We start from the raw sequence: 9,905 nt of genomic DNA, 5'->3' as shown, positions 1-9,905 counted from the left end.
TTACTTTGGACAAATTGGATGCCTTTATCAAGACGTTTCCTAAGGACTTGTAGACATTATGTATAAATTTGATGCAGCTGTCAGCTGAAGACCTTCCCCGTGACTACTCCAACAAATTTCTTGAAGCAGTACATTCTTTAGCACATGAGGTTCTCGGCCCTGGCTCACGATTCCGGTTCAGATTTAGAGTAGGGAGGGAAACTGAAGGGAGAGCCTTTTCAAGCTCCTTCTCTGGCTTCTGCATTTGAATGTGTTACTTGTATTTCCTCCACACCAACCTGCATCAAACATCCAACTGCTTCACTGCTTCCCCAAGAAATATATTCACATCAATTATTTCAGTAGTCCTAGGGAATTTTGTTTGTGACTTAGGGTGCTGTGGACTACTTTAGGATGTATTAACGAGTGCCAAATCATCTACTTCTTCATTATCTCAGAAGCTTTCTCTCCTTCCCATCTTTGCTCCCCTCCTTTTTTCAGTATTGTTTCCAGATGGTCTGAATTCTTCAACCTATTGAATGCAGAATGATTCAACTTTCCTTTTCACCCATCAAGTTTACAATCTCAAATTGATCTAGATATATAGAAAGCAAAGGATATTCCAGTGGACATGACTCCCCCCACCTTTTTAAAAAAAAAAGTATTTTGGACCTAATTTGCCCACAGGAGAGTTCCTGAAAGTATATTTAATTTACAAAGAACACAATGACCTAAAAAGATGGTCCTTAACAAGATCTACATGCATAAATACGTACATATACACACATAGATGTATGTATGCATATGTATGTATGTATTTGCGAAATTTTATCTAATTGCTTCAAAAAAATAATTATAGCAGACCTTGTAAGTAACAGAACGGTCATAATTCATATGCTATCCACTACATTCCATGACAGCACTGAAACTATTACCATCCTGTGGTTCCCTCCCAGTTATTACCAACTCAGTTATTTTCATTTTATGGGATCATACAGTCACCACACATTTTCTTAAAAAATGTTGACACTTTCTAAATAACTATTAATGAATGTTTTTAAGGGCAAGTCTACTGCTAGAATGTTGGGTTATATAAGCATGCTGGAAAATAACTTAATTTTATATACATATGACATGTCTTTCATAACCTTTTTCAATTTCTTCTTAATTTGTTTGACATCTTTATAAATTCTTGGATACTAATCTACTAATTTTCATGAACTATTGTGTTAGTCCTAGTAGACTATAGAAACAAATTCATAGGCACTCATATCTATATAGGACAGAGTTTTATATACAAGAGCAATTGAATATTGAGAATATTGAGAAAACATCCTAGCCTAGTCTAGATCAAGTCCATGAGTCTGATATTAGCCCATGTGTCTGGTGACAATCTATAAAGTCCTTGTCACACTCACGAAACGCAAGCAATGATGCAGAATGCAGGAAGATCATAGGCCAGTGGGTTGGAAGTCTTGTGGATCCAGTAGCATTGTAAGCATCTCAGCCCTGGCAGGGCATCTCCACATTGTTCCTTCAGCTCCAAAACTCTGATTGCCTCAAAGTAGCTTCATGTGACTTCTCCTCAGAAATGTCTCCAAGGGAGTGAGCAGAGAAAGAGAGTGTCTCCCGCCTCCAAGGAGGAAACACAGGAGTTCCCAGAATCCTATGTTGAAGGCCATGCCCACACAGAGGCCCCATTGGCTATGACCCAATTGACAGCTATGACCAGATTCACCCCTTCACACTTAATCCTGTCAAGTTCCAAATTGACACTAGATTATGTACCTACCACAACTATATAAGTTAAACTCTAAACTGTGTCCTACTCTAAACTGTGTCCTGGACATTATTTCATGACCTTTGCATAATTCTCTGCTGCTAAAATTGATTCTGACTCATAGAAATCCTATAAAACAGAGCAGAACTGCCTAGCAGCTGATCAGTTCCAACTTTTAACCAATTCAGTACCAAAGCTCCTTCCGTTTCTATACATCTGCCTTTAAAAAACATAGCTATATTACATTCCATTCATAAGGATTGCCATCATTTATGCAGACTCTCTTAGTTAAGAGCAGGCAGCTGTGCCACCTATTAGATTTACTATTTTGAAATCTTTCCATTTAAAAGTATAAAGGAGGAAACCACTTACAAATGTCAACATTTTATCATTTATTATTTATAGCACTATTTTAAAATTTGTGCATAGGGTTAAAGACCTATTGGTAGTGAACCTTCAACTCATTTATTTTCTGAGTGTTCAGATGTAAAAACTGTTCTCAAATTTATATATGTATATGTACATTCCATTGATATTTTAATAAGTTTATTATATATATTATCATAAACGATATATAGCATTGTTTGTATTTTTAAATCTTGCATAAATGGAATTACACTATACTAATCCTGCTAGAATTTGCTATCCTAAATTCAAATTGTACTTTTGAAATTCATCCAAGTTGACACATGCAGTTCCTTGAATTGCAATACATTATCCCATTGTTTAAATTCTATCTGTCCATTATTATAATTATGGATACTATATATTTTTCTTTTTCTTATTTTTTGACATTGCAAGTAACGCAATAACAAATATCCTTTTTGTAACCTCTTGTGCATGTGTACAAGAATTTCCTTTTGGTAAATAACTATTATTAAGATTTTTGTGTGTGCCAATTTTTATTTTTACTAAATATTAACCATTGTTCTTCATGGTAATATTAATCCCCTTGTGTATTTTTTCATGTCCAAATCAAAAAAGCAACTGGTATTGTTAGACTCTATGCTCACACTTCACTTAACCACACAGCTGGGGTGCAAAGGTCAGGTCATTACAAGAAATTTGGTGTTATGCGAAACTTCAGCAACCAAACACTCCGCACGCGCTAGTAGTCATTTTGGAGGCAACCCTCTGAGGCTCCTCTCTTCTCCATAGTTTGTTTGTCTCCCTACCATTATTTCTTTACTTCAGGCACTGGGCTTGGCTTGTGCCAGTCCCAAACACTGACAGAGCTGATTAGATTTGCAGCCAAGGTGTACCCACTGTCCCCCAAACTAGGCAGAGTTCTTGCTCTCCACAGAAAAGCTACCCACCTGGAACTACTGACCTCTGCTTCTAGTGCCTCTAAGTATGCAAGCATTTGATCTTAGGGTCTGCAGTGATGGTATCACTGCATATCCTATCTATGAACCTCTGTCACCTTCTTTGCAAACTTGTGGCACAATGCCTCAGCTCTCCTTGTATATAGCAGGGCAACCAGCAGCCTGCATTAGGGGAGGCTGTGCAGCAGGCATGTCAGTTATTTGCTACACCCTTTTTTATTTTTCTGTCTCTTAAAATTTTTTTTTTGCACCCAAAACTGTGAAAGGGGTGGGAGGTGAGGGATTAAGGGCTTGGGACTCTGGAGGGAGGCATTTTAACATGAAGTCCTTACTTTGCTTCACACTAATTTAAATAGATTTTTATTATCATTATTTCAAATGTGAAATGTTGGAGAACAAGATAGTTAATAAATATGAGGTAGATGCATTCCTTCCCCTTAATATTTATTCATCTCTCAGTAATTGCTAGAACACATAGAAAAAAATGGATTAAAATTTTTTATGATAAAAAAAAGAACAGTGCTGTAAATACATGTGCCTGAACTTACACACCAAGAAATTACTATGTCGTGGAATCCCGTTAACTGCTTACACCCCACTTCCTTATTTGCTTCCTGTCCTCCTCTTTCCTGTATCCTTTCTTTTATTTTCATAATTTACCAGCTAAGACATCCAGTACAATGCTAAACATAAGTGATCAAGATACCATTCTTGACTGTTTGTCTAATTATAAGAGGAAAATATAGTCAACAGTTTTTCCCTGTAGAATTTTGATAGATGCTCTTGAGCAGGGTGAGGAAGTTTGTGTTAGTCTGGGTAGACTAGAGAAACATATCCATAGAAACGCATATGTATATAAGAGAGAGTTTTATATAAAGGGTAAGTGTACATTAAGAAAGCATCCCAGTCCAGTCCAAGCCCGTAAGTCAAATATAAGCGCATATGTCAAATGCGATCTACAAAGTCCCCCACAAACACACAAAACACATGCAATGATGCCAACTGCAGGAGGAAAGTCAAATCAGTTAATGTGTAAGCATCTCAGCGCTGGCAGGGATCTCCACATGGCTGCTCCAGCACCCAGGGCTCCATTGGGGTAGGTCCATGTGGCTTCCCCTCAGGGATATTTTGCAGGAAGTGAGCCTTGCCAGCTGAAGCAGGGAAATGGCCAAGGCAGCTTCAACCTTGGTCCGACCATCAGAGAACAAGAGACCCACAAACTAAAAAGGCGAGACTCACCAAGCCATTTATCTCTCTGCCCTTAAATTAATCCCACGTGTGTTTATTGGCCAGTTTGGCAATAAACCTTAACTATCTCAAAGTTATCTTCTTAGGTTAAGAGATTTTGTAATCATAAATGGACATTAAATTTTCTCAATTTTCTTCTTTTTTAAAATTTTTTTATTTATTTTATTGTATTTTTTTCAATTTTCTTCTTTGAGTAACATAGTCATATAGTTTTCATCTTTTGTTTGGTGCATATGGTAAATAGAATTGATAAATTTGTCTTTTAATGTTTAGCCTTCTTACATTCCTGGCATTAATTCTGTGTAGTCATGATGTATAATCACTTTTATCTGTTGTTGGATTTGATTTGTTAAGAATTTAAGTGCCTATATTTATGAGTGATATGGCTGTAGTTTCTCTTTTTGTGCTGCCTTTATCTATTCTTCATATTGGGATAAAGTTGGCCACATAAAACTTGGGGACAGTTACTTCCTCAAATGGTACCAATAAAATTCATATTAGTTCTTTCTAAAATGTTTGACAGATTTCACAAAGGTGGCCATCTGGGCATGGAATTTTCTCTTTGGGAAAGATATTGCTAATCATTCAATTTCAGTAGATACGGCCAAAATGCTTGGCTACTAAACTGGTTGTGGGACAGTTTTACTCTTTCCTATAGAGTTTCTATAAATGGGAGTTGACTTACTGGCATAAAGTTATGGTGCTATATAAGTTCTATATGTATTTAAGACAATGTGTTCATGTATGTTATATCAAAGGAAGAAATGAGAAGAAACAGCTACAAATATCTAATAATCAGAACTTTGTGTGTATGAATTATGACTCTAGGAAAACTGGAAGTCATCAAAAATGAAATGGAATTCAGGAAGATGAATATCCTAGGTGCTAATGAGCTGAAACAGACTGGCCATTTTGAATCAGAAAATCATATGGTTTGCTATTCCAGGAATAATGTAATCAAGAGAAATGGCATTGTCAAAAAGGCCGTTTTAAGATCTATCATGAAGTATATGCTGCCAGTGATAGGATTATCTCTCACCACCTTCAAGGAAATCCAATCAATACAACTACTATTCAAATTTATACATGGCCCACAAAAGCTAGTGGTAAATAAATTGAAGAATTCTACTAAAGGCTTCAGTTGGAATTGGATCAAACATGCATTCATGATGCATTGATAATCATTGATAATTGGTGATTAGAATGCAAAATTGGGAAACAAATAGGAAAGAACAGTCATTGGAAAATTAGGCTTTCATGATAGAAATGAAACTAGAGAACCCATGGTAAAGTTTTGTTCGACTAAATACTTCATTGCAAATACTTTTTTCCAACAATACAATGGGGAACTCTAAAAGTGGGACTTTTCCATTTGGAACATACAGAAATCACACTGACTACATCTGTGGCAAGAGACAGTGAAGAAGTTCAGTATCAGCACTGAAAATAGACAGGGGTTGCCTGTGGAACAGACCCCAATTGTTAGTGGTCATGAGTCAGACTGCTAACCATAAGATCAGCAGTTGGAAAGACCCAGCTACTTAGTGGGGGGAGATGACTTTCTACTGCCAAAAAGAGTTAAAGTCTCAGAAACCCACTCAAAATGTCTAACCTGCACTGTAGGGTCCCTATGAGCTGGCATTGACTCCTTGGCAGGGAGTTTGAATTTGAATTTGAAGTTCAGGTGAAAGCTGAAGAAAATTAAAACAAGGTCCACAAGAGCCAAAATACAGCCTTGAGGATATTCCGTATGAATTTTGAGAACATCTAAAGAACAAATGTCACGACTGAACACTCATGACAGTAGAGCCGATGAGCTGCGAGAGTGCATCAAGGACGTCATGAAGAAATCAAAAGGTCGTTAAAAAGACCAGGAGGAAAGGAAAGATAAAAGTGGGTGTCCGAAGAGCCTCGGACCCTTGCTCCTTGCCGTAGAGTAGCTAAGGTAGATGGAAGAAATGACCATTAAAAAATAAAACAGAACAAAATGACTCAGTCTTTGGTTTATACCAACTCGTAGCAGCCAAATAGGCCAGGGGAGAATGGCTGCTGTGCTTTTCTGACTGGAACTGCACAGAAGGAGAAAGGCCCAACTTTCTCCCTAAGAGCATCTTGTCATTTCAACTACTGACCATACTGTTAGCAGCCCAAGATGTAACTCCTGCGCCACAATCATTCACAGATATTTTGAAAGCCCAAACAGTTACTGTGTTGTGGGTTTGTGTTGTATGATTTTAGATCATTGGTTTTACTTACTGTCTAAAAGAGGACAGACTCTATTAATGATCAGAGCAAAGGAACCATAACAAGTTTTTTTTCATTCTGAATCAACAATTTAAATTATCTGAAATTTTGAAACATGGCTTTGTAAGGTAGAGCCCCGGAATCACATGCTTTCTATAGAGAATTTGTCTGATAAGTAGGTTAGCATATATCATTCCACGTAATTAACAGGGATTTGTCATTTCTAAGGTACAAAGGGGCTGCTTTACCTTCATTCGTAATGTCTTTTTCCTAACTAGTCTTTTCTCAGGGACTCACCAACACAGCTCCTAAAGCTGAAAGCAGAAACCAATTTGTCTGGTGTCTTTTTAAACTAATGTGGGGGGCGAACAAATCCAAAGAATAGAATGCATTTGAAAATGTTACCGAGCCTCCTCTGTGAAGATGATGCTGTGAATGGTACAATGGAGCCTATTTAGCTTTTTAAAAAATAGCCTTGATTTACTACCAAAGTCAGTAAGTAACAATTCTGAGGTCATTATCCTTAAAGGCTAACATTTATTGAGTCTTCATTAGGAAAAGTGAGGAATGATTTATAATTTTAATTAAAAAATGTGTGACTCTTCTCATCTTAAAATTTACTCTGAAGGAAAAATATGATGGCAGAGTGAGAGAAAAGCGCCAATTGAAGAAAAAAGGGTTACTTCAAAGGTCTATTTTTCACACTGACCCTGTATTTAGCTCTCCCTGGAATTGGTCTTCAAGATTCTTTCTGCAACCCAGGTGATTTCATCTAAGCAGCACGTGGTGGGATACTTAATGAAATCATGAAGAAGCCCAGGTTGGCCAAACTCTACCGGCCCATTACAACTTCAAGAGACAAACAAAACTGCAGGGCTCTTAACCTTTTCTTTCTCAACCCAATGATCTCATATCTTCCATCTTATCTTTTATGAGAATCTGATGAGGACCATTGGCTCCTCATTTTCTGGATGGATGAACATTTCAGTTATAATCCTCTGAGATTGATTATTTTGTTGCTTTACTAGGAATTATATTTTGAGTTACGCAAATGCTTTCCAAGTGTCCACCTTCTGTAATTGGTGTTTAGACATTGTTCCCTAGGAAAGCAATCAGTGTACATTTTGCAAGTTCTAGTTAATGAGGATTTTTTACATATTAAATAATTTATTTTAGAGATGGCCATGAATTTAGTATTCCCACACTAAAGATAAGAAAATTAGGGACAAATGAGGTAAGGCTGCTTTCTTAGGTCTCAGGTCTTGCAGGATGAAGTATTTGTTGAGTTTGGTCTTGGTCTTTCATTACTATATTCTTTGCTTTTTCCCATAAGAAATCCTTACTATATAGTTGACCTACACCCTCCCAAGTGGTACGTGTATGCGATTAACTGAAATTGTAAATGCTCTATTTAGGAAAAGTGAACTTTATATGTTGCAAATATATATGCAAAAATATATCTCCCAAATAAATATATGAATATTCTATCATGTGATTTGGAGTCATAAACAGATCAATTCTGTATATGCTCTTTAATGTTTTTAATTAAATGAAAAGTCTTACTTTGAATGTTGACCAAGAATAAAGTACCAGAACTTCAATTAATGAAGCCAAAGGTCATAGCGTGATTCTACAAGGATTTTCCAGAGGATACTAGTTTATGAGGCATCAGGGGATTTTGAAGGTACCAGCTTGACTCTCAGAAACTATTGTAATTTTTATTTGCTGATTTTTTTGGTATGATGCTATTTGAAAGGGTGGATTGCTCAATTGTTGAGAGTTAAATTATTTTAAGTACTAGTCAAGAATGTCCCTGACTCCATTCTGATCTTTCTGTTTAGTTTCTTCCTTTGTAAACTGTAGGTATAATTTACTCATTTGGCAGCTAGGAATTTTTAATGGTCTTTTTTAAAGTGGAAGCATAATCATATTCATTCCAAGTGTTTTCTCCCTCTGTTTTGCATTTCTAGTTAAACTTCAATCGCAAGTATTTCTTTCAGAATTTTGAATATTATTTTATTTTAATTAAGACCTTTTGAATGTAATTTCATAATTAGGTGGCACAGGAATACCGAGGTAGGCTTGTAACTATGAATTAAAGAAGGAATAATAATGTTAAACCAGAATACTTTTCTAGCATGTATCATGATTGGACTGCCAAAGGACTAACAAATCTTTCTTGGAAGAAGTACAGCCAGAGTGCTCCTTAGAGCACTTTGTCTTACATACTTTGGACATGCTGTCAAGAGAGACCGGTCTCTGGAAAAGGACATCATTCTGGGTTAAGTGGAGGGGCAGTGGAAAAGAAGAAAGTCCTCAAGGAGATGGACTGGCACAGTGGCTACAACAATGGGTTAAATAAAGGAATAATGGTGAGCACAGCGCAGGCCTGAGCAGTGTTTTGTTCTATTGTGCACAGGGTCACAATGGGTTAGAATTGACTTGACTTTCTGGAACCTAGCAACAGCAAGTACCATTAAGCGATCTCTTTTATGAGAACATTAATCAGGGTCTAATTCAATTTGAAAATGCAAACAATCTGTAAGTAGTTGATCGTTTTTTGGATGATGGAACCAGTGTCCAATAATGTTTTGGGCAGTCCTCTTGCATATAATAATATAAAATTTACAAGAATAAAGGAGTCCTACAATCAGTTTACATTAAGATTTGGATAGCTTTTATTCTTTATTACAACCAAGTTAGAAGACAGAAGTGACAATTTCCCGTGTATTATTTATTTCACAAGACTTACATCCAGTTATTTTCTGGTAATTTGCTCTTAAGTATTTTATTTTCCTAATTTTTCATGTAATTTTCATGCCATAGTTCAATTCCTAATATTGGTAAATATGCATGCATGACTTACATTTTAGGTCAGATAATTTTCCTATTTTACCTTGCATTTAGCATTATTGAAATAAAGAATTAAGTGCTAGTTGTAGCTAATTGTTTGATTTGAACTACAAACAAATAATTTAGAAGATTTTAGAAAAGTTAAATGTAAAGGTTGGAGGAGAGAAAGCTGACAGAAACACTCACAAGAGGTCACGGGTTCTCAGTCCTCTTCTTACTTCTCAAACAGTATTGGGGATAGCTTATCAAACTCTCCTTTTGGATACAATGATTTGCACACTTGCCTCCTGGATGCCATATGTCTCTAGCTACTTCCTTTCAAGCTGTTCTATTCTTTCTCCCCCTTACTAGGATACATTTACACTGGTCTAACTTAGTGCTCAGTCATGGGCCTTCTTTCCATCTCTACACCTGCTTCCTGGGTGAGTTTATTTAGTCTAATGGCCTGTACGGGTGTTCTGAATCCGAATCAACTT

This window comes from Echinops telfairi, unplaced genomic scaffold, assembly GCF_000313985.2.
Source record: "Echinops telfairi isolate 266 unplaced genomic scaffold, ASM31398v2 ScPeMD7_7469;HRSCAF=8507_1, whole genome shotgun sequence".
Taxonomy (NCBI): domain Eukaryota; kingdom Metazoa; phylum Chordata; class Mammalia; order Afrosoricida; family Tenrecidae; genus Echinops; species Echinops telfairi.
The sequence above is the reverse complement of the archived record's forward strand: the minus strand, read 5'-3'. Positions refer to the sequence as shown.